The following is a 24,810-nucleotide window of genomic DNA, read 5'->3' on the forward strand; positions in this document are numbered from 1 at the left end:
CCATATACATTGTACATTGTGTATATAATCATAATATACATATACTGTACATACATTGTTAATATATATTTTGTACATACATAGAATATATATATATTTATCTTGCATATATATATTTTTCTCTATGCACCCCTGTTTCTTTTCCTCAGTTTGGACAGAGCACTCTCCACCATTTCACTGCGAGTTATACTGTGTATGACTATGTATGTGACGAATAAACCGAACTTGAATTTGAGATCCGGCTACAGAGGACAGAGGGCAGAGGGTAACTTGGAGGAGATCGAAACTGAAGGACTTGTCACTTTGAACCAGTTCCTAACAAGAAGTACGAAATACATAAGATCTACCTTAAACATTGATAAGTGCAATAAACAATAAGTACTAGAGTACTACTAGACCAGCAAGTAGTAAGTTGCAGTAGTTTAGCTTTGAGATCACAAGAGACCGCACAAGCACCTGGGTAGCTTCCTGCGAGAGAAGGGGCCGAATCCTTCGTATGTTACAAAGGAGAAATCTGAAACATGAGTTGAGAATGACAACTGGTTGTCCAAAGTTATGATCGTGATACCAGGGAGTTCTCAAAGGGAACTGTGAGGTCCTGATAAGGGCTGGGAGTACCCGGGATGTACAGAAGGTTGCATGTTAGCTAGGACAGCTAGCTGGCTCATTCGCTTTCTATCCATCTTAAAATTGCCAAAGTCTCGAAGTAAACATCACTAGTGAGTTATTCTACACATCTGGCATTAGCAGAGTGTTACAATAATAACAGTTCACCGCAGCAGTAAAGCAATAAACACTTGTCTTAAGTAGCCGACAAGCTCGCAAAATACACCAAGCCCGTTGTCATAGCAACCAGCACTTAAAGCTTGCTCGAACTAGCCTAGCTAAGATAGCCTTAATGGGCTAACAAAGACTCATTTCTACGCTAGGCGCACATACTACAAATGCATATTAGCTACATAACTGTTCCAATAAATGCGTATTACCATGCTATTCATTAATTTTCCTGTATGTGCACAACTGTAGACCGGGGGTTCTTTAACGTAATCCTCTTCGCCATTAGCTTAGCTAGCTAATAAAGCTAAGCTAGTTAGCCAGCCTAGCTAACTAACTGATATGTTTCAATGTGGAGACGCAGTAAGAGTGTCTCTAATAATTTGAGTTTGTTTTCAGTCGGTACGTACACTCAAACGGTGTCATACAGTTAATGAATAAATCAGCAGAAGCTGTTATTAAAATAATTTTCTGCGTCCTTTTGAGGTCTTACCTTGACAGTGGTGAAGCTTAGCAGTGGTAACCTACATACGATTCGCATTAAAAAAATTAAATACAAAAAAAAAAACATCTTTCTACGGTCAACTGAGAAGTCCATGTCTTTGTGAAATTTATTCTATGAGAATAATTTAATACTACTTGCTTTTGAAAAAGCAAACACTTCATGCCAAACTTAAAGTGTGCATGGCACAGTAATTGCTGTAGAAGACGCACACATGTATTTTCACAATACACAGGCTGTTCATGTCTGTTCAGTACATATACATCATAAAATCAAACACAATGGGTCGTGTGTTGTTTGCTATTTGTTTATTTTTAAAGAACTGTACATGCGGGCGTTTTCATAATCTTCATGGAGAGGTGTCCCTTTTAAAATCAGGCGCGGGACTCGAATTTCCTCCGTTGTTCCAGGCGACCAGGGTGCGGTTCTGCTCACAAATCACTGCACCAGGTAGGTACCAGTCAAAATACGTGGTTGAAGATACCGAGAAGTTGTTGGTTTTTGACGGTACTGATGGAAAGGTCAACATGGCACCCGGAATAATGGCATTTTCCTCCACAGGTGTTCTTATTAGGCCTCTTGGAGTATTAATTGTAGAAGTGCCTGATCTTCGTGCTGCGAACCACCAGCTTTGGTCACGTTCTGCCCAGAAATCTATCCGCTTCAAGATTGGTCTAATGGGCCAGTCATTGCTCATCCTCCACCGCTCTTGTTCAGTCGGCAGAGGGTGGATTTTCGTCCTGCTCTGTCCCATTGTCAAATGCGCTAACATTTGCTGAACTTGAATCTTATTAATTCTGATGTCAGCAGGGGTAACATTTCAGAACTGTTGTCAGTGTAGATCATTTGAATAAACGACTGTCCTGTTTGTCTGCTACGAGCTGCCATAGCTGCAGGTGTTTGGTGACTAGACCAGTCAGCATGCAGGAGTCTGCCTATGTTCAGTTAGAACAGGCATCAGTAAGACAAGACTCGCTGTACTCACTCATCTTAATAATGAGTGCCCAAAAGAAAGGCGAGAGGCAGACAGAGCTCAAACACAAGTTTGAGCTTGATAAAGCTCATGCATTATTTCCCCTTGCTCCTCTGTTTCAAAACCCATCCACTGCATTCATGAGACTGCTGAACACGTAGGCCATACCTTCGAAACTGAGGCACAAAGGACGAGCCCTCAGACAAATCATTTGTTCTGGCCATACATCAAGGGATACGTGGACCTAGGCTGCCACAAGGAGCTCAAGCCAGTACCGCGGCAGTGCCTGCCTTTGGTCATCCCAGTGTACACCCAGGATCCTACCCGTCCTCGGTCACGTTTTCCTCGGCTGACCATCGTCACTCATCACTCAGGCGATGTCAGTCCGGTGCCTAGATCTTCCATACCAGTTTGCCCAACAAGAAAGCGCTCTCCCTTCCAGTCCATCCACCAGTCACTAATGACATGCACCCATCCAGTCTCCTTGACCCAATCATTAAACCTGCAGTCTGTCATATGCAATGTGGAACAAGGTGGTAAACATATGAACCATATCAAGTGAAGAAGGGAAATCATCAAAACTAAAACACAAAGGATAATACTAAATGTCTGATTATAAAAAGCATAATTCATAGTACAAAGTGGGTCAAAATTACACAGTCATCAAGGGTATCAAGATCTCTGCCAATCTGAAACAGATATTCAGATGCAGGTGTGATGTAGCAGGGTATCTGTGTATCATAAACTGGTGGCATCACTAGACCTTGATGAACAACAAACATCTGAGGTGATACTGATTTATCAACTGCTTTCCCCATTAGACCGCTGATACACGGAATAACACACCAACTGCATAATGCAAGTAGAGCTATCCCTATCACTACACTGGACAAAAAATTTGTATGTTTCCATTTTCCAAACATTGAATGAAACCATCTGATAATGCTGATATCAACACCAGAGCTCTTGGCTCTACCTTGGACAATGCTCTTGCAATAGAACCATCAGGAACAGTATTATTTGGAATAAATGTACAACATAATTCACCAAACACAAACACCACCTCAAACATATCCAAAGCCACACGATTTAGCCAAGTCATTAATGAGCAGGCTTGTAATTGTTCAGCAATAGCTGACAAAGCATCATGGCTGTACTTAATAAATTGTTGTTGATTGTAATAAATATAGTTAATCCAGTTAACATTCTTATTTACCAAACAAAACAAGCAAGACTCAAAACCTGCTTCAATTTGATTTCTGGCTTTAAATTGATCTGGTACTCCCCTAGCAACCCCAGTGGCATGTATGTATACCTTATCATCAAAGCTACCCAATACTGTAGCATGCTTATAAATAGGATGAATATTGTGTCCTTTTAATGCAAACTCAGGGACAGAAACCACAGAAAAGGGAATCAATAATCAATATCCATCCCACTACCAAAGTTACATGCAGCTCGTGATGACCACATACCCAAACATCATCTGGTACTCTCACCCCATCACCCCTCAATGCAGTATGAGGATGGTCAGGTTGTTGTATAACTAATAGTTACCACTAGTATTAAAATAACAAGAAGCACAAACCGTTCGACTAGCAGGATTCACCACCCCTGTGAAATCTGTGAAATGTTTTCTAGTTAGACCAGATCCTCCTGTAGACAAAATACTCAGGAAATACAGTTGAGTTGGCTCATACTGCCCTCACATCAGTTTGATTTCCATCAATGATGTGGTATGGCTCTGGGCAAAGAATGGTGTTATATTGTTCAATAATCTTTTGACAGGATGACATATTTTTCATGGTTTTAACAAAGTGTTAGCTACCTCTATACAGTAAACACCAGAATCGACAAGGATTACATTCATTATAGTCAGTAGAATTAAAGGGACGAGGCCATATAAAAGGCTGGGACCTACGTTTAGCGGACTCAACACTGTGATTTTCCCCACATTCCAATAATTTTATTAAGTACACTTTAAACAGAAAATAAAGCTGCAGACTCAAGAATTAATAGAGGTGGCCCAAAGACCACTGCTGCAGGAAGGACAACCAATCAATATAAAGGACCAAATGTGACAGGCATATGGTCAATGCCCACCCCGACGCCCCCTATAAATCATGTCATGCTCCATATCACCACCTTGTTTCAATACAAGCTGATATAAGAGTATCTGATGGAAATGTCTACCATTGAGGTTTCAGTGCAGTGTTGAACACATCCACCTTTCTCACACTGAACCTCTTAGGTCTGGAAATCAGAGAGAACAGAGAAACTGGACAAGCACCGTTTCGGCCGCTTGGCTTAAGAATCATTTGCATCTATATAGGAACCAAAAATTATAAACCTCATGATTGCACATTTGATATTCCTACATTTTATTTCCTGCTTGGAAATGTGCTATATTGTAGAGACAAGGGTTTCTTCAGCAATAATGAGGCACTTCCAAAAGGCTCCACAACATTCAGAGGAAGGACAGCAGCCTTAAATCAATGATCTATGCGATTCAGCATTTTATTTATTTATGCTAGCATATATGACTGTTAGAATAAAGGCCTATTGAAACAAAGAAAAACGGATGCGACTTTTAACGTCGTAGAATGCTCACATCATATTTGAAACATTTTCTCTTATTTTTTATATGGCAAATATGTGGCAGAGATGTTTTTAACATCATCAACTAAACAAAACAAACAGGCAACCAAAGAAAAATATAAATATTCTGGCTTTAAGCAATGAAAGCTAGATAACTAATGCTTTGCGGTTGTTCCCAGGCATAAACAGACTAGGATACATTTAGATAAACAAAAACGACTACAAACACTGACCACGTGTTATGAATGTACTCACTCTTAATGAGCCCTCCAAGCCCTCCATGTGTTTTCTTACATTTCTACATTTTTATAGTCAGTGATTTGCTTTTTATAGCCAGTCCTTTTCAAACAGTACTGAAATGTAGATATCAGGAAGGTGGAGCTTGACATTGTGGGCCTAAAAAAATTAGCCCAAGAAGATCTAATCAGTGGAGTATTTCACTGATTTCAGTGTGTGTAATATGTCAGAATGTGCTTGCTAGATAGGCTGTGTGAATCTGCAGCTTGTGGCTAGATCAAATCAGTCCATCTTAGCCAGTTTGTATTTTTATTATGACCTTTAAGTGATGCTATTGTTCTTGGGTCCACAGAAGTCTAAAATAATCTGCTTCAATGCATTTCTTAACTACATATAAGAAGGTTTGAATGGTAAGAACATGGTATTGATGATTCTGATTAGGAATTAGCCCCACTAGCCCATTTATAACAGCTGCCCCTGTGTATGTATATGTCCTACAGTAACCATAAGGCTTGCTGTGATTTTATTCATGCTTTTTTTGAAATATCATAAGATATTGGGATATTATTGCGATATCAGGCTAACTGAAATGTTCAGTCAAGGTTAAGGCTGGTTTTCAGCATTGCACAAGGGCTGTCTTCAGACCACGGATGTGCAGGCCAGGAGGCTACACTGCCACAACAGCTGTCCTGCTCTTCCAGGTCAAACGGCTCAGGTGTCCTCACACTCAGTTCATCCAGGTCAAGTAAGAGGGCTGTACTGTTAGCTTCATCCAGGAAGGTCCGAGATTGGGCTGGCTCAGAAGGAGGAACATCGTGTGGCAGAAAGTCCAAAGCAGAGGGCAAGAGAGCAGCTCCGCGTCCAGCCGAAGGCGCAGATGCACACTTGCGGCTTTGTGGATTTGTGTCCATTTTAAGATCAGGCGAGCAACTTCTAGCTTTGTCCCGGACAGTCAAAGTGTGGTCCAGCTCATAAATGGGCACACCAGGTAGGTCAAAACACATCAGTGAAGAAGTAGGGCTGTTTCTAGTTGAAAATGAACACTTGGAACCTCGTGGAGTGGCAAATAGGGTGTCCAGATTCAAACAGATTTCCTCAACAGGCGTTATCATAAGGCTTTTTGGTGTAGTCATTGCTGAATTTCTTGATTGCCATATCGGGAATCTCTGAGTTTGGGAAATAGCTGTCCAGGAATCACGCTCATTTTCAGTAACCAGATTCTGCACTTTTTTAGCTAGTCCACTGTGCTTTCTTTGGCTGGTTGAGTGAGTCTCCACATGTTCAGCACTCTTGCTGAAATCGATAACCGTATTCATAGGACAGTTTTCCATGGTTCGGGATGTCGGTTTCAAAGAAGCTGATCCAGGCCTCTGAGTGCTCCTGCGTGAAGACTGCCTGCTACAGCTGACTGAGCAGACATCCTCTGCAACGGAGACGCTTCCCTGGACTTTGTGCAACAGCACTGCGCACTGCTGAAGCAGCTGGCTGGAAGTATAAAAAGCCATAGAGAGATCTGGCCTTAAAATCTGATTGGCTGAGCTGAGCTGCCAAGTTGATATACATACAGTATCAATTTAAATGCTATGACAGTATGCTTCACAACAACAGGATTCTGTATTAATACAACCCTCCATTTACATTTACATTTTTGGCATTTAGCAGATGCTTTTATCCAGAGTGACTTACAAAAATACTTTGTCATCTACTGTATCCTAGCAAGTACAGTAGGTTAGAGACAAAGATACCACTGAACTAGAAAACTGCTAAAATACCTAGAAGAGATGCAAAATAAGCATAAGTTTGAGGTAATAAACATTTGATGAACTTGAATCTTTTTAATTCTGTGGAATTCTGATGTCAGCAGGGGTAACATAACTGTTGTCAATGTAAATCATTTGAATAAATGACTGTTCTGTTTGCCTGCTAGAAGCTGCCATAGCTGCAGGTGTTTGGTGACTAGACCAGTCAGCATGCAGGCGTCTGCCTGTGTTCAGTTAGAACAGGCATCAGTAAGATGAGACTCGCTGTGCTCACTCGTTCTCTGAAGATTGAAAATGTTTACATTTTCTATTACAGAACACGACGCCTGTTGCGTTTTATATCAAGTAACTTAATTGTATTTTTTTTTCAACAATCAGCACGTATTCTGTATTGCAACAAGCTAACGTAATTATTATTTGTGAACTAGCTAGGAAAGGTTATTGTGAAAAGCTGTTAAATGTCTTTATTCTGATGATTATTGGTAAATCTCTGATATGACCGCTGTAAGATAAAGTTGCGGTTATAAGTACGTGAAACATTTTGATCGACTGAAATGTAGATGTATGTACAAGTAATATATTTGTGATTATGTAAATCATACAGCTATTCTTATTCTTATGGATAGCTAAATAGATTGCAATTTCGTGGTCTTCAAGGCATGGCATGGTGTTTATTCATTCTTTGGCATACAAAATGACGCCTTTTCACGTTGTGGAACTACAAATATGGCGGCCTTTTTTCTTTAGCGTTTTAATGAAGTAAAAGCAGAGTCTCACCGTAAAGTCGGGCAGGAGGATCTGGACTCATTTATTTCTTCGTATCTTCCACCATCTAGCGGTCAATAACGGGTAGTCTTGAATTGATTTCTATCGCGTAATACTTTGGATATAAATGTTTAAATTTCCTGTTGCAGAACAGACAAAGTATAGTCAACCAGTTCTAACCTTTTGATAAAAACTTGAACTTCAAAGTAGGTGAATCTATTTACTTAAACCAATCAGATCACAGTTCATTTACATAACATCAATGCTTTGAGTGCTTTAGATATGAGAACATCACAGTGATCTTTCTGCTCACACATCAGTCAGTGTATAATTCTGTATTATGTGTTTCTATAGCTTCCAAATTTCATGAGTTCCTTGAATCTGTGGAGAAAAGTTTATACATTTTATGTAATTTATTTATCATTTAAATGTTTTATTACTTTTAATTTATAGACATAAGGACACAGAAAACAGTTCATATACTGAATGAATTGTTACAAGGTAATATTTTCTATACTGTGTCTACCATATGTTTTTATTTCTAAACGTTAATGCAGTGTGTTAATCTGTCACACCGAGGCAGAAGGGGTGAATCTGATATACCCCTCTTCCATTGTCAACTATTCAGAGTCCTCCAGTGGAGCTCATACAACTAAAGAAACACATACAGAGGTCACTGGAGGTTCTAAGTTACATCTAAAGTGGTCTAGTTGTGACGTTGCGAGGATAAGCAGGATGCGGGGACGAGGCACGATGAAACGCACTTTTATTTTTGCAAACATGCAAAACATACAACAAAGCTCAAACACTATGCACATCTCAAACACCAACACACGTACTATGACACACGAGACATATATACACCCAAGCCGATTACATATAACAGAAATATGTGGACTAAGTGCTCAGATTGTCTTATTATTTATTATGCTCAGTCTCACCATTTTTGGCAGATTTCACCACGTTATTACGAACGTGGATACGTTATCTTCTAATTATAAGCAGTGTGAGCTGTGAAGCTAAGCGAAGCACATGTGCAGAATTTCTAACAATAGCCTGTTTTGTATAGCCTGGCTAATTGACCAATCAGTGAAATTAAATGTGGTTGCTGAGCTTGTTGCAGCTGGGTCAATTTAATTTGATTTCATTGTGTTTCATTTTAAACTCAGCTGCGTGCCATGAGACACAAGTTAATCTGAGCATTTTTTGTTTTAACGCCGACTTAACCTAGCCATGTTTTAAAGTTATCTTGAAATAATTGAGGTTCATCGCTAGAGGGCGCTGTTCATTTTTTTTTTCTTTTCTTTTTTTTGTATTATTGATCAGGAAAAAACTAAAATAGATGAGGTGGACGTTTTCTATGTATCATATGGAATTTGAGTATATGAGTGAATGTTACTATGTAAATGTAATAGAATTTGTGGATAAGATTATTATGAGATTATTTATAATCAAACGACTACACTATACAACCACATCTTCCATTTATTTACATATTATACAGATATTTATATTTTCTTTACAGGGCAGCTCCTCATTGGTTCGGCTCAGAAGCTTCTTTCGATGTCCTCTTTGTCCAGGTACTCCTGCAGAATTTGTAGATAAGATTATTATGAGATTATTTATAATCAAACGACTACACTATACAACCACATCTTCCTTTTATTTACATATTATACAGATATTTATATTTTCTTTACAGGGCAGCTCCTCATTGGTTCGGCTCAGAAGCTTCTTTTCGATGTCCTCTTTGTCCAGGTACTTCTGCAGGTTAGGCATCTCCTCTGCCAACCGCCTGAGGGTAGAAGAGACGTGGTGTGAAGCGTAGCCTGCTGTTAAAGGCTACAGATATAGTACATCTGTGAGGCTAACAGCGCTTATTATATGAAGCCTTATAGAGGTCATATGGAATTATCTCATTCGATCAACCCTAATGTAACCCTTACAAACTTTCATGAACTCATTTGAATAACACTTCCATAGCCCTTAATAACTTTCTTAAAATGTTTTAGGATGTTCTGAACAGATTATCTCTTAAAGGTTAAATCCCTTGCAGGTCTTAGTCCTGCTCATCCCACATGCTGATGTGTGAGTAAAACAGTGCATAGGTGTAGAGACCTGGACTTGGCGAGATGCAGGCCTATCCTCGCATTTTGGTGCTATTCTGTTACTAGAGGACCTGAACACGCTTCTCCAACAGCACGTTCTTCTGGGCCTGATGACAACGCACACACACAAGCACACGCACACACACGGGCACACATACAGACATACAGATACTGTTTAATTTCTTCACATCTGTAGATACACTAGCATAAGTTGATATATATGTTTATGAGTTTGATTATGAGCTGATTTCAACTTGACACGTAAAGAGTATATAGTATACATAGAGAGCGCATTGTTTTACCAGATTGAGTGCTACAGATTCTTGTGATGAAAGGTGTCAAACCCAGCCATATGAAGAAAACAAGTACTAGGTTAGTCCCTTAAAGGTTTAAAGGAGTCTCCCTTAAAGGTCTTAGTCCTGCTAACACCACATGCTGATGTGTGAGTGAAACAGTGCAGAGGTGTAGAGACCTGGACTTGGCGACATGCAGGTCTTTCCTGGCAATTAGTGCTGCATTCTGCTGCAGGAGAACCAGAACATGCTTCTCCACACACACACACACAGGGGCACACATACAGGTGCGCACATATACACAGATACACATTCTGTTTAATTTCTTCACATCTGCAGACTAGAGTAAGCTGAGGATATAGTGTTAAATCAGGTACTACATAAACAGTATATAGTATATATACAGAGGATATTGTGTTAAACCAGGTACTACATACAGAGTATATAGTATATAAACAGAGTATATAGTTTTACCAGATGATCGTGCTGATCTTTGATCTCCTGGTTCTTTATCTCCAGAGCCACTTTCAGACTCATAATGTCCTCCTCTATGGGCTGGTATAACACACACACACACACACACACACACACACACACACACGCACACACACGTGCACACGCGCACACGCACACACACGAATCATCACTAGAGCCAGTACAATGGAAAGGTGGGAATGTGTACTGAATGTGTACTGCTGCTATAAGTGAAAGGTGGAGGTACTGGTGGATGTGTACTGACACTATAAGGGATCTCTACCTGCAGTGACAGTCTGAGCTTCTCAAGTTCTTCCTCCAGAGATTTCTTCTCCTGTTCACAGGCCATTTTCATATCTGCCAGAGCAAGTATCATTACTGCTCTGGATATATATATATATATATATATATATATATATATATATATATATATATATATATATATATATATATATATATATATATATATATATATATATATATAGAACACAGATTCTATATACCACATAATTCCTACAGGATCTATAAAATATAATATATATAGTACTATACATATATTAGTATCACTTTTATTGGAGCCTAAAGGCTAACATTCATTATTAGTTATGTTAGTATTATTGCATTTTCATAGTACTTACTCTTGATGGACCTGTTATGCTCCTCCTCCTCCTGCTGTTTCTGCAGGAGCTCTGTCTCCTCCTGCTGCTTGTGTTTTAGCATCTCCTGAAGAACCTGCAGCTCCTTCTGCTTCTGCCACCTAAACTCCTTCAGCTGCTCCAACAAACTGTTCTCCAACTCCTCCTTCTCACACCGCAAACACTCCAATCGGGCCACAGGCCCCACTATTGACACAGAACCACACACACACACACACACACACACACACACACACACACACACACACACACACACACACACACACACACACACACACACACTCAGACAAACAGAAAGACAGACAGACATATGAAATTAGAAAGCCATATAGTGTAGAAATAGATTGATGTTATTCAGGGACCTCATTTATAAAACTTTGTGGATTCCTAAGTGAAAGTGTGTGTATTCTGCACAAATAACAGGAAATGGCATATACCCCCCAAAAAATTAGATTTCTAAAGCCTCGACTATGAATTATTGGGAGATAGAGGCGACAATGCAGCGCTAAAGACAAAAAAGGAATTTTAACCACAGGTATGAGTGGTAGCAGCAGCAACCGCAGGTGTGAGTGGCATTATATTTACATTTACCCTCCACATCCTTTGTGTCTGTGTATTCGTCCTCGATGCGTCCAGCACACCATCTCCAGAAACGCCTCATTTTTCCTCTGTCCTCTTCAGTGTCTTTCCACAGACTGATCTGTAAAGGTGTTGATGGGATTCCCCTCACGTGTGACATTGGGCCACAGGACATATGGGGTTCTAAAGTTCCAAGAGTGTAGATGAGTTGTTTTTCTTTGAATTTCCTAATTTCATTGCTGCCATAGCAACAACTGGCAATGCAAACAGATGTGTCATTAATGCAGTGACTCTACCTCAACCTGGATTGATTAACCATGTACGGCTCACCGGAGACTGTGATACATATAACATCCCAAAGTGTACTTAATTCTGAGCAAAATCTAACTAGCCTCATTACTGCTGAACTATGAGGGGCCATTTAGGGAGAAATCAGGGAAACACTACTTGTACATACATATGAAACATTTTCACATAAATAGCCTACTACTTACATTTGTGTATAATAATTTAAACGTGCATATATACGCACTTGCCCACTCAATCTCTGGTGCGTAAACATAGAGTTGCACTATGCTTATGTTGGTATGGGGGTGTCTGTGTGTATATAACAATTTTCAGTGCGCCCGGAAGTCATTTCATTGTAATTTCAAGGCAGATATTTCACATGTATACAGTGCGTATAATAGACAGAGGAAGACTGTTGAACTATTAATATTAGGACAGTTATTGACATTTGTGTAATAAGTAGTGCTTGTCTTAATGACAAATGTAACTGTTTTCCCATATAGAATTGTGTGCTTTATATTGTTTGGAAGAACTTTTTCGTCTCATTTAGAAATATGTGGACTAAGTGCTCAGATTGTCTTATTTATTATGCTCAGTCTCACCATTTTTGGCAGATTTCACCACGTTATTACGAACGTGGATACGTTATCTTCTAATTATAAGCAGTGTGAGCTGTGAAGCTAAGCGAAGCACATGTGCAGAATTTCTAACAATAGCCTGTTTTGTATAGCCTGGCTAACTGACCAATCAGTGAAATTAAATGTGGTTGCTGAGCTTGTTGCAGCTGGGTCAATTTAATTTGATTTCATTGTGTTTCATTTTAAACTCAGCTGCGTGCCATGAGACACAAGTTAATCTGAGCATTTTTTGTTTTAACGCCGACTTAACCTAGCCATGTTTTAAAGTTATCTTGAAATAATTGAGGTTCATCGCTAGAGGGCGCTGTTCATTTTTTTTCTTTTCTTTTTTTTGTATTATTGATCAGGAAAAAACTAAAATAGATGAGGTGGACGTTTTCTATGTATCATATGGAATTTGAGTATATGAGTGAATGTTACTATGTAAATGTAATAGAATTTGTGGATAAGATTATTATGAGATTATTTATAATCAAACGACTACACTATACAACCAAATCTTCCTTTTATTTACATATACAGATATTTATATTTTATTTACAGGGCAGCTCCTCATTGGTTCGGCTCAGAAGCTTCTTTCGATGTCCTCTTTGTCCAGGTACTCCTGCAGAATTTGTAGATAAGATTATTATGAGATTATTTATAATCAAACGACTACACTATACAACCACATCTTCCTTTTATTTACATATTATACAGATATTTATATTTTATTTACAGGGCAGCTCCTCATTGGTTTGGCTCAGAAGCTTCTTTCGATGTCCTCTTTGTCCAGGTACTCCTGCAGAATTTGTAGATAAGATTATTATGAGATTATTTATAATCAAACGACTACACTATACAACCACATCTTCCTTTTATTTACATATTATACAGATATTTATATTTTCTTTACAGGGCAGCTCCTCATTGGTTCGGCTCAGAAGCTTCTTTTCGATGTCCTCTTTGTCCAGGTACTTCTGCAGGTTAGGCATCTCCTCTGCCAACCGCCTGAGGGTAGAAGAGACGTGGTGTGAAGCGTAGCCTGCTGTTAAAGGCTACAGATATAGTACATCTGTGAGGCTAACAGCACTTATTATATGAAGCCTTATAGAGGTCATATGGAATTATCTCATTCGATCAACCCTAATGTAACCCTTACAAACTTTCATGAACTCATTTGAATAACACTTCCATAGCCCTTAATAACTTTCTTAAAATGTTTTAGGATGTTCTGAACAGATTATCTCTTAAAGGTTAAATCCCTTGCAGGTCTTAGTCCTGCTCATCCCACATGCTGATGTGTGAGTAAAACAGTGCATAGGTGTAGAGACCTGGACTTGGCGAGATGCAGGCCTATCCTCGCATTTTGGTGCTATTCTGTTACTAGAGGACCTGAACACGCTTCTCCAACAGCACGTTCTTCTGGGCCTGATGACAACGCACACACACAAGCACACGCACACACACGGGCACACATACAGACATACAGATACTGTTTAATTTCTTCACATCTGTAGATACACTAGCATAAGTTGATATATATGTTTATGAGTTTGATTATGAGCTGATTTCAACTTGACACGTAAAGAGTATATAGTATACATAGAGAGCGCATTGTTTTACCAGATTGAGTGCTACAGATTCTTGTGATGAAAGGTGTCAAACCCAGCCATATGAAGAAAACAAGTACTAGGTTAGTCCCTTAAAGGTTTAAAGGAGTCTCCCTTAAAGGTCTTAGTCCTGCTAACACCACATGCTGATGTGTGAGTGAAACAGTGCAGAGGTGTAGAGACCTGGACTTGGCGACATGCAGGTCTTTCCTGGCAATTAGTGCTGCATTCTGCTGCAGGAGAACCAGAACATGCTTCTCCACACACACACACACAGGGGCACACATACAGGTGCGCACATATACACAGATACACATTCTGTTTAATTTCTTCACATCTGCAGACTAGAGTAAGCTGAGGATATAGTGTTAAATCAGGTACTACATAAACAGTATATAGTATATATACAGAGGATATTGTGTTAAACCAGGTACTACATACAGAGTATATAGTATATAAACAGAGTATATAGTTTTACCAGATGATCGTGCTGATCTTTGATCTCCTGGTTCTTTATCTCCAGAGCCACTTTCAGACTCATAATGTCCTCCTCTATGGGCTGGTATAACACACACACACACACACACACGCACACACACGCACACACACGAATCATCACTAGAGCCAGTACAATGGAAAGGTGGGAATGTGTACTGAATGTGTACTGCTGCTATAAGTGAAAGGTGGAGGTACTGGTGGATGTGTACTGACACTATAAGGGATCTCTACCTGCAGTGACAGTCTGAGCTTCTCAAGTTCTTCCTCCAGAGATTTCTTCTCCTGTTCACAGGCCATTTTCATATCTGCCAGAGCAAGTATCATTACTGCTCTGGATATATATATATATATATATATATATATATATATATATATATATATATATATATATATATATATATAGAACACAGATTCTATATACCACATAATTCCTACAGGATCTATAAAATATAATATATATAGTACTATACATATATTAGTATCACTTTTATTGGAGCCTAAAGGCTAACATTCATTATTAGTTATGTTAGTATTATTGCATTTTCATAGTACTTACTCTTGATGGACCTGTTATGCTCCTCCTCCTCCTGCTGTTTCTGCAGGAGCTCTGTCTCCTCCTGCTGCTTGTGTTTTAGCATCTCCTGAAGAACCTGCAGCTCCTTCTGCTTCTGCCACCTAAACTCCTTCAGCTGCTCCAACAAACTGTTCTCCAACTCCTCCTTCTCACACCGCAAACACTCCAATCGGGCCACAGGCCCCACTATTGACACAGAACCACACACACACACACACACACACACACACACACACACACACACACACAGACAAACAGAAAGACAGACAGACATATGAAATTAGAAAGCCATATAGTGTAGAAATAGATTGATGTTATTCAGGGACCTCATTTATAAAACTTTGTGGATTCCTAAGTGAAAGTGTGTGTATTCTGCACAAATAACAGGAAATGGCATATACCCCCCAAAAAATTAGATTTCTAAAGCCTCGACTATGAATTATTGGGAGATAGAGGCGACAATGCAGCGCTAAAGACAAAAAAGGAATTTTAACCACAGGTATGAGTGGTAGCAGCAGCAACCGCAGGTGTGAGTGGCATTATATTTACATTTACCCTCCACATCCTTTGTGTCTGTGTATTCGTCCTCGATGCGTCCAGCACACCATCTCCAGAAACGCCTCATTTTTCCTCTGTCCTCTTCAGTGTCTTTCCACAGACTGATCTGTAAAGGTGTTGATGGGATTCCCCTCACGTGTGACATTGGGCCACAGGACATATGGGGTTCTAAAGTTCCAAGAGTGTAGATGAGTTGTTTTTCTTTGAATTTCCTAATTTCATTGCTGCCATAGCAACAACTGGCAATGCAAACAGATGTGTCATTAATGCAGTGACTCTACCTCAACCTGGATTGATTAACCATGTACGGCTCACCGGAGACTGTGATACATATAACATCCCAAAGTGTACTTAATTCTGAGCAAAATCTAACTAGCCTCATTACTGCTGAACTATGAGGGGCCATTTAGGGAGAAATCAGGGAAACACTACTTGTACATACATATGAAACATTTTCACATAAATAGCCTACTACTTACATTTGTGTATAATAATTTAAACGTGCATATATACGCACTTGCCCACTCAATCTCTGGTGCGTAAACATAGAGTTGCACTATGCTTATGTTGGTATGGGGGTGTCTGTGTGTACATAACAATTTTCAGTGCGCCCGGAAGTCATTTCATTGTAATTTCAAGGCAGATATTTCACACGTGTACAGTGCGTATAATAGACAGAGGAAGACTGTTGAACTATTAATATTAGGACAGTTATTGACATTTGTGTAATAAGTAGTGCTTGTCTTAATGACAAATGTAACTGTTTTCCCATATAGAATTGTGTGCTTTATATTGTTTGGAAAAACTTTTTCGTCTCATTTAGAAATATGTGGACTAAGTGCTCAGATTGTCTTATTTATTATGCTCAGTCTCACCATTTTTGGCAGATTTCACCACGTTATTACGAACGTGGATACGTTATCTTCTAATTATAAGCAGTGTGAGCTGTGAAGCTAAGCGAAGCACATGTGCAGAATTTCTAACAATAGCCTGTTTTGTATAGCCTGGCTAACTGACCAATCAGTGAAATTAAATGTGGTTGCTGAGCTTGTTGCAGCTGGGTCAATTTAATTTGATTTCATTGTGTTTCATTTTAAACTCAACTGCGTGCCATGAGACACAAGTTAATCTGAGCATTTTTTGTTTTAACGTAATCCTCTTCGCCATTATCTTAGTTAGCTAATAAAGGTAAGCTAGTTAGCCAGCCTAGCTAACTAACTGATATGTTTCAATGTGGAGACGCAGTAAGAGTGTCTCTAATAATTTGAGTTTGTTTTCAGTCGGTACGTACACTCAAACGGTGTCATACAGTTATTGAATAAATCAGCAGAAGCTGTTATTAAAATAATTTTCTGCGTCCTTTCGAGGTCTTACCTTGGCATTGGTGAAGCTTAGCAGTGGTAACCTACATACGATTCACATTAAAGAAATTGCAAAAAAAAAAACATCTTTCTACGGTCAACCGAAAAGTCCATGTCTTTGTGAAATTTATTCTGAGAATAATTTAATACTACTTGCTTTGGAAAAAGCAAACACTTCATGCCAAACGTAGTGTGCACGGCACAGTAATTGCTGTAGAAGACACATGCATGTATTTTCACAATACACAGGCTGTTTATATCTGTTCAGTACATATACATCATAAAATCAAACACAATGGGTCGTGTGTTGTTTATTTTTTAAAGAACTGTACATGCGGGCGTTTTAAATAATCTTCATGGAGAGGTGTCCGTTTTAAAATCAGGTGCGGGACTCGAATTTCCTCCGTTGTTCCAGGCGACCAGGGTGCGGTTCTGCTCACAAATCACTGCACCAGGTAGGTACCAGTCAAAATACGTGGTTGAAGATACCGTGAAGTTGTTGGTTTTTGACGGTACTGATGGAAAGGTCAACATGGCACCCGGAATAATGGCGTTTTCCTCCACAGGTGTTCTTATTAGGCCTCTTGGATAATTAATTGTAGAAGTGCCTGATCTTCGTGCTGCGAACCTCCAGCTTTGGTCACGTTCTTCCCAGAAATCTATCCGCTTCAAGATTGGTCTAATGGGCCAGTCATTGCTCATCCTCCGCCGCTCTTGTTCAGTCGGCAGAGGGTGGATTTTCGTCCTGCTCTGTCTCTGTCCCATTGTCAAATGCGTTAACATTTGCTGAACTTGAATCTTATTCATTCTGATGTCAGCAGGGGTAACATTTCAGAACTGTTGTCAGTGTAGATCATTTGAATAAACGACTGTCCTGTTTGTCTGCTACGAGCTGCCATAGCTGCAGGTGTTTGGTGACTAGACCAGTCAGCATGCAGGAGTCTGCCTATGTTCAGTTAGAACAGGCATCAGTAAGACAAGACTCGCTGTACTCACTCATTATCTTAATACTGTTCATTAAATTAAGTCAGCGGTTTATATTGAGTTTACGTCATTTGGTACGACGAATCTACAGCCTTGAATTGATTTCTGCAGTGTAATATGGATATAAATGTTAAAATGTTCTATTACAGAACACGACACCTGTTGCGTTTTATATTGGTAAATCTCTGATATGACCGCTGTAACATAAAGTTGCGGTTATAAGTGCGTGAAACATTTTGATCGACTGAAATGTAGATGTATGTACATGTAATATATTTGTGATTGTGTAAATCATACAGCTATTCTTATTCTTATGGCTAGCTAAATAGATTGCAATTTCGTCGTCTTCAAGGCATGGCATGGTGTTTATTCATTCGTTGGCATACAAAATGACGCCTTTTCACGTTGTGGAACTACAAATATGGCGGCCTTTTTTCTTTAGCATTTTAATGACGTAAAAGCAGAGTCTCACCGTAAAGTCGGGCATGAGGATCTGGACTCATTTATTTCTTCGTATCTTCCCCCATCTAGCGGTCAATAACGGGTAGTCTTGAATTGATTTCTATCGCGTAATACTTTGGATATAAATGTTTACATTTCCTGTTGCAGAACAGACAAAGTATAGTCAACCAGTTCTAACCTTTTGATAAAAACTTGAACTTCAAAGTAGGTGAATCTATTTCCTTAAACCAATCAGATCACAGTTCATTTATATAACATCAATGCTTTGAGTGCCTTAGATATGAGAACATCACAGTGATCTTTCTGCTCACACATCAGTCAGTCTATAATTCTGTATTATGTGTTTCTATAGCTTCCAACTTTCATGAGTTCCTTGAATCTGTGGAGAAAAGTGCAGACCAATGTAGTTTCTTATTTGTGAACATTTATACAATTTAATTTATTTAAAATGTAATTTATTTATCATTTAAATGTTTTATTACTTTTAGTTTATAGACATAAGGACAGAGAAAACAGTTCATATACTGAATGAATTGTTACAAGGTAATATTTTCTAGACTGTGTTTACCATATGTTTTTATTTCTAAACGTTAATGCAGTGTGTTAATCTGTCACACCGAGGCAGAAGGGGTGAATCTGATATACCCCTCTTCCATTGTCAACTATTCAGATTCCTCCAGTGGAGCTCATACAACTAAAGAAACACATACAGAGGTCACTGGAGGTTCTAAGTTACATCTACAGTGGTCTAGTTGTGACGTTGCGAGGATAAGCAGGATGCGGGGACGAGGCACGATGAAACGCACTTTTATTTTTGCAAACATGCAAAACATACAACAAAGCTCAAACACTATACACATCTCAAACACCAACACACGTACTATGACACACGAGACATATATACACCCAAGCCGATTACACATAACAGAGAACAGGTGAACGACACGAGAGGGTGTGGCAACACAGACGAACACACACACACCAAGATGTTTGAGGAGGGGGCGGGGCCACAACATGACACTAAGCCTATACACACTGTTCCAACACTACCCTGTAGGGCACCATCTCCATGGAAGTATATTTTTAAAAGCATGTTTGATAACCATATTTATACTGGAACAATGTAATCAAATGTGTTGTGTTTTTTGTTCCTCTCTAAGACCTTTCGGACACCGATATTCAGATTTGAGTCTGGGCAAGTTGAGAAACCCACTATGAGGGTTTCTGGGTGCTCTGGAGGAGCATCCAGAAGTTGTACACCTGCACCAAGCCTGAGACCCCTCTGGCACTGACACAATTGCCCAGGAATGTGGGCATGTACCTAGACTATGAGGATGGGCAGCTGTCTTTCTATATCGTGCTAACATATCTACATATTTATCGGAAACCTCCGGGAGAAGAAGCTGTATCTCCTCTTTGCACTGCTGGACAGACACACTCATGACACTGTACTCATCAAAAGCAGCACCAGAGATGCACTGAGTCATATCCCGCTACACACCTCTCAGGCCAGCTTGTTTGCACATTTTGTCATAAAACTTAAGATGTCAGTTGTTGCTGTTATATATAAAATTACCAAATTAAAAAATAAATAAATCAAAAAGTACTTGTGGCTAGAGAAACACAGTCAATCAAATAAACAAGATATAATGTCAGTAATGTTTGCGGCAGGTGTTTCAAATGTGCCCAGACTTATATTAAAAAATATCCATGTTTCAACAGTTTGAGGGTGGCCATGACACTAACAGTCTGGTGGAAATTCCACAAGATATCAAACTCCACACTCACACAAACTAGTCATTCTCCCATTTGGAACAATCCAGAATTTACCATGAACAAAAATATTAAACTTTACATCTTGGATAGAAAAAGGCATTACACACCTTAAACATATTTATCATAAGACTTCTTTCATGTAATGCCCACAACTAGCCCCAAAATATGGTATAGAAAGCCCCCAATTCCTACAATACCATCAGCTAAGATCACCTATGTGTTCAAAAATCAATTCCGATACCTACATCCATATCAGAATTTCTAAACATTCCTAATACAAAAAACCTATTATCTAAGATACACAAAATAATAGTGAAATCAAATCTCACAGTTACTCTCCCATCGAGACAATGGGAGGAAGATTTATTACCAGCCCCCGACGCCGCAGTTTGGATTAAAATGTGTAATAATCATTACCACATGACAGCAACACTAACCTACAATGCATTCAGTACAAAATAATACAGAGTACATTATACTACACATTGGATGTTTAAAATTGGTTTCACAAGCTCAGCAATCTGTACATACTTTACTCAAAACACATTCACGCCACATGGCAGAGCACACCTATCAAGCAATTTTGGCAAGTCGTCATCACCATCATATCCCATGCTTTAAATAACCATATCCTTCCAACACCATCTTTATGTCTCCTAGGTGACATATCATCAACCAATATGACAGGATACTATGTATAACATTATTATATTGATATAATAAAAATATTATTGCAAAAAAAACAACAACAAAAAAACCCAACATACTCATGAACTGGAAAACAAAAAATAATATTAGTGTCACCCAATAGAAAAATCTGTTGATAGACTATATAGATCAATAGAATAATTCTCAGAATTAATCAATAACAGAACCAATAATCTAGACTGGACACCTTTGATAAAATCCATACAGAGCCAATCCATAAACGATAAATATCACACTCTAATACGTGTACATATACAATCCAACATACATGTACTCGCACATAACCATATACATACATACATACATACACACACACACACCCACACACACACACACACACACACACATCATTTCATGTAATGGTGCAGATGGCGAATACTTATTCTATATACTTGTATATAATACAAGTTATAAATAAAAATAAATAAAAAATAAAGTGTAAAAGTTCCTGATGAGGCGATATGGTGGTAGCGGGCCAAAGAAATCAAAATCTTCAATATGTCGCATGTAATTTACTCTAAATAAAAATATTTAGATATGATTTACATACGAGTTATATTTTTAGGCCTACTAAATGTATACTTTAAATACATTCATTAATTAGCACAGATAATATATCTGCTCTTTATACTTGCATTTCTAACCTACATATTTAAAAATTTAACTGATGTATTTATTTCTGCAGATTTCTTACTCGGAGAGAAAAAGACGTCCTTTTACAAATTGCACCTCGTTGTGGAACTCTACTAGGTTTAATTCCAGGCGAGTATTTTTAACGTCAAAGAACAAATGCCTTCTCCAAGGCAAACTGATTTAATCCCATTAACTATCTTTAATGTGATAGATTTTTGTTGCCTAGCATTAGGCTAAAGAAAATGAATGTTGCTACGTTTATCAATGTAAAAGTATTTATTTTGAGCCATGTGGTAAATGATCCAGTGTGACCAGCATATGGACAATTTTTGGAAAATACTTTAACTGGGTAATATTTTGAAATGTAAGGCATTGTTATTGTTAAAGCCTAGTACAGTTAATAGGCTAGTAGAGAAACAAGCCTCTCATTCATGTTGTTAAGGCTGTCAGTTTAAATAATTGAATAATTAATCATTAACGATAAAAATAAATAAATAAATGGCATTTGGATAATATTAAAAAATAAACATTTACGTAAAATAACTCTTACGTAACAACTAAGTTGTCATCTGTCATCTGAATTCTAAAGCTAAAGTGTTACTTTGATCGCTTTGGTCAGTCGACACTTGCCTGGCTCTGTTGAATTGTTGTTGCTTTTTGGAAAAAAGAGACCCCTCTCTGAGGAAGAGCAGAATTGGCAACATCTTCCTCAAAAACCTGGACAAGTCTATTGACTACGGAACCCTTTATGACACATTCTCCAACTTTGCCATTCCTTTCCCGCAAGGTGGTGTGTGATGACAGCGGCTCTAAGGTCTACGGCTTTGTACACTGTGAGAGCGGCGAGGCTTCGGAGAGAGCCATTGAGAAACTTAATGGCATGTTGCTCAATGACCGCAAAGTGTTCATTGGCTGCTTCAGGTCTCGCAAGGAGTGTGAGGCTGAGATGGGAGCCAGGGTCATGGAGTTCCCCAATGTGTACATCAAGAACCTTAGAGAGGACATGGACGACAAGAAGCTGAAGGAGCTCTTCAGCAAGTTCGGCCCAACGCTGAGCATTTGCGTCATGATAGATGAGAGTGGCAAATCCAAGGGCTTTGGCTTTGTGAGCTTGGAGAGGCACGAGGACGCCAAAAGGGCTGTGGATGAGATGAATAGGAAGCAGCTGAATGGGAAGCAGGTGTATGTGGGTCGTGCCCAGAAGAAAGGCGAGAGGCAGACAGAGCTCAAACGCAAGTTTGAGCTTGATAAAGCTTATGCATCATTTCCCCTTGCTCCTCTTTATCAAAACCCATCCATTGCATTCATGAGACTGCTGAACACGTAGGCCATACCTTCAAAACTGAGGCACAAAGGACGAGCCCTCAGACAAATCATTTGTTCTGGCCATACATCAAGGGATACGTGGACCTAGGCTGCCACAAGGAGCTCAAGCCAGTACCGCGGCAGTGCCTGCCTTAGGTCATCCCAGTGTACACCCAGGATCCTACCCGTCCTCGGTCACGTTTTCCTCAGCTGACCATCGTCACTCACTCACTCACTCATCACTCAGGCGATGTCAGTCCGGTGCCTAGATCTTCCATACCAGTTTGCCCACCAAGAAAGCACTCTCCCTTCCAGTCCATCCACCAGTCACTAATGACATGCACCCATCCAGTCTCCTTGATCCAATCATTAAACCTGCAGTCTGTCATATGCAATGTGGAACAAGGTGGTAAACGTATGAACCATATCAAGTGAAGAAGGGAAATCATCAAAACTAAAACACAAAGGATAATACTAAATTTCTGATCATAAAAAGCATAATTCATAGTACAAAGTGGGTCAAAATTACACAGTCATCAAGCGTATCAAGATCTCTGCCAATCTGAAATAGATATTCAGATGCGGGTATGATGTAGCAGGGTATCTGTGTATCATAAACTGGTGGCATCACTAGACCTTGACAAGCAACAAACATCTGAGGTGATACTGATTTATCAACTGCTCTCCCCATTAGACCTCTGATACACGGAATAACACGCCAACTGCATAATGCAAGCAGAGCTATCCCTATCGATACACTGGACAAAAAATATGTATGTTTCCATTTTCCAAGCACTGAATGAAACCATCTGATAATGCTGATATCAACACCAGAGCTCTTGGCTAATTCATTGTGTAATGACTCTACCTTGGACAATGCTCTTGCAATAGAACCATCAGGAACAGTATTATTTGGAATAAATGCACAACATAATTCACCAAACACAAACACCACCTCAAACATATCCAAAGCCACACGATTTAGCCAAGTCATTAATGAGCAGGCTTGTAATTGTTCAGCAATAGCTGACAAAGCATCATGGCTGTACTTAATAAATTGTTGTTGATTGTAATAAATATAGTTAATCCAGTTAACATTCTTATTTACCAAACAAAACAAGCAAGACTCAAAACCTGCTTCAATTTGATTTCTGGCTTTAAATTGATCTGGTACTCCCCTAGCAACCCCAGTGGCATGTATGTATACCTCATCATCAAAGCTACCAAATACTGTAGCATGCTTATGAATAGGATGAATATTGTGTCCTTTTAATGCAAACTCAGGGACAGAAACCACAGAAAAGGGAATCAGTAATCAATATCCATCCCACTACCAAAAAGTTACATACAGCTCGTGATGGCCACATACCCAAACATCATCTGGTACTCTCACCCCATCACCCCTCAATGCAGTATGAGGATGGTCAGGTTGTTGTATAACTAATAGTTACCACTAGTAATAAAATAACAAGAAGCCCAAACCGTTCGACTAGCATGATTCACCACCCCTGTGAAACCTGTGAAATGTTTTCTAGTTGGACCAGATCCTCCTGTAGACAAATAATCTAGACTGGACACCTTTGATAAAATCCATACAGAGCCAATCCATAAATGATAAATATCACACTCTAATACATGTACATATACAATCCAACATACATGTACTCGCACATAACCACACACACACACACACACACACACACACACACACACA

At 39.1% G+C, this 24,810-nt stretch overlaps 1 pseudogene; it reads left to right on the forward strand.

Moving 5' to 3' along the window:
• The first annotated feature begins 6,423 nt into the window (after positions 1-6,423).
• On the forward strand, positions 6,424-23,134 carry LOC145659399 (polyadenylate-binding protein 1A-like; annotated as a pseudogene).
• The last annotated feature ends 1,676 nt before the right edge of the window (positions 23,135-24,810 follow it).

Source organism: Electrophorus electricus, chromosome 10 (assembly GCF_041902795.1).
Source record: "Electrophorus electricus isolate QZ-2024a chromosome 10, ASM4190279v1, whole genome shotgun sequence".
Taxonomy (NCBI): Eukaryota; Metazoa; Chordata; class Actinopteri; order Gymnotiformes; family Gymnotidae; genus Electrophorus; species Electrophorus electricus.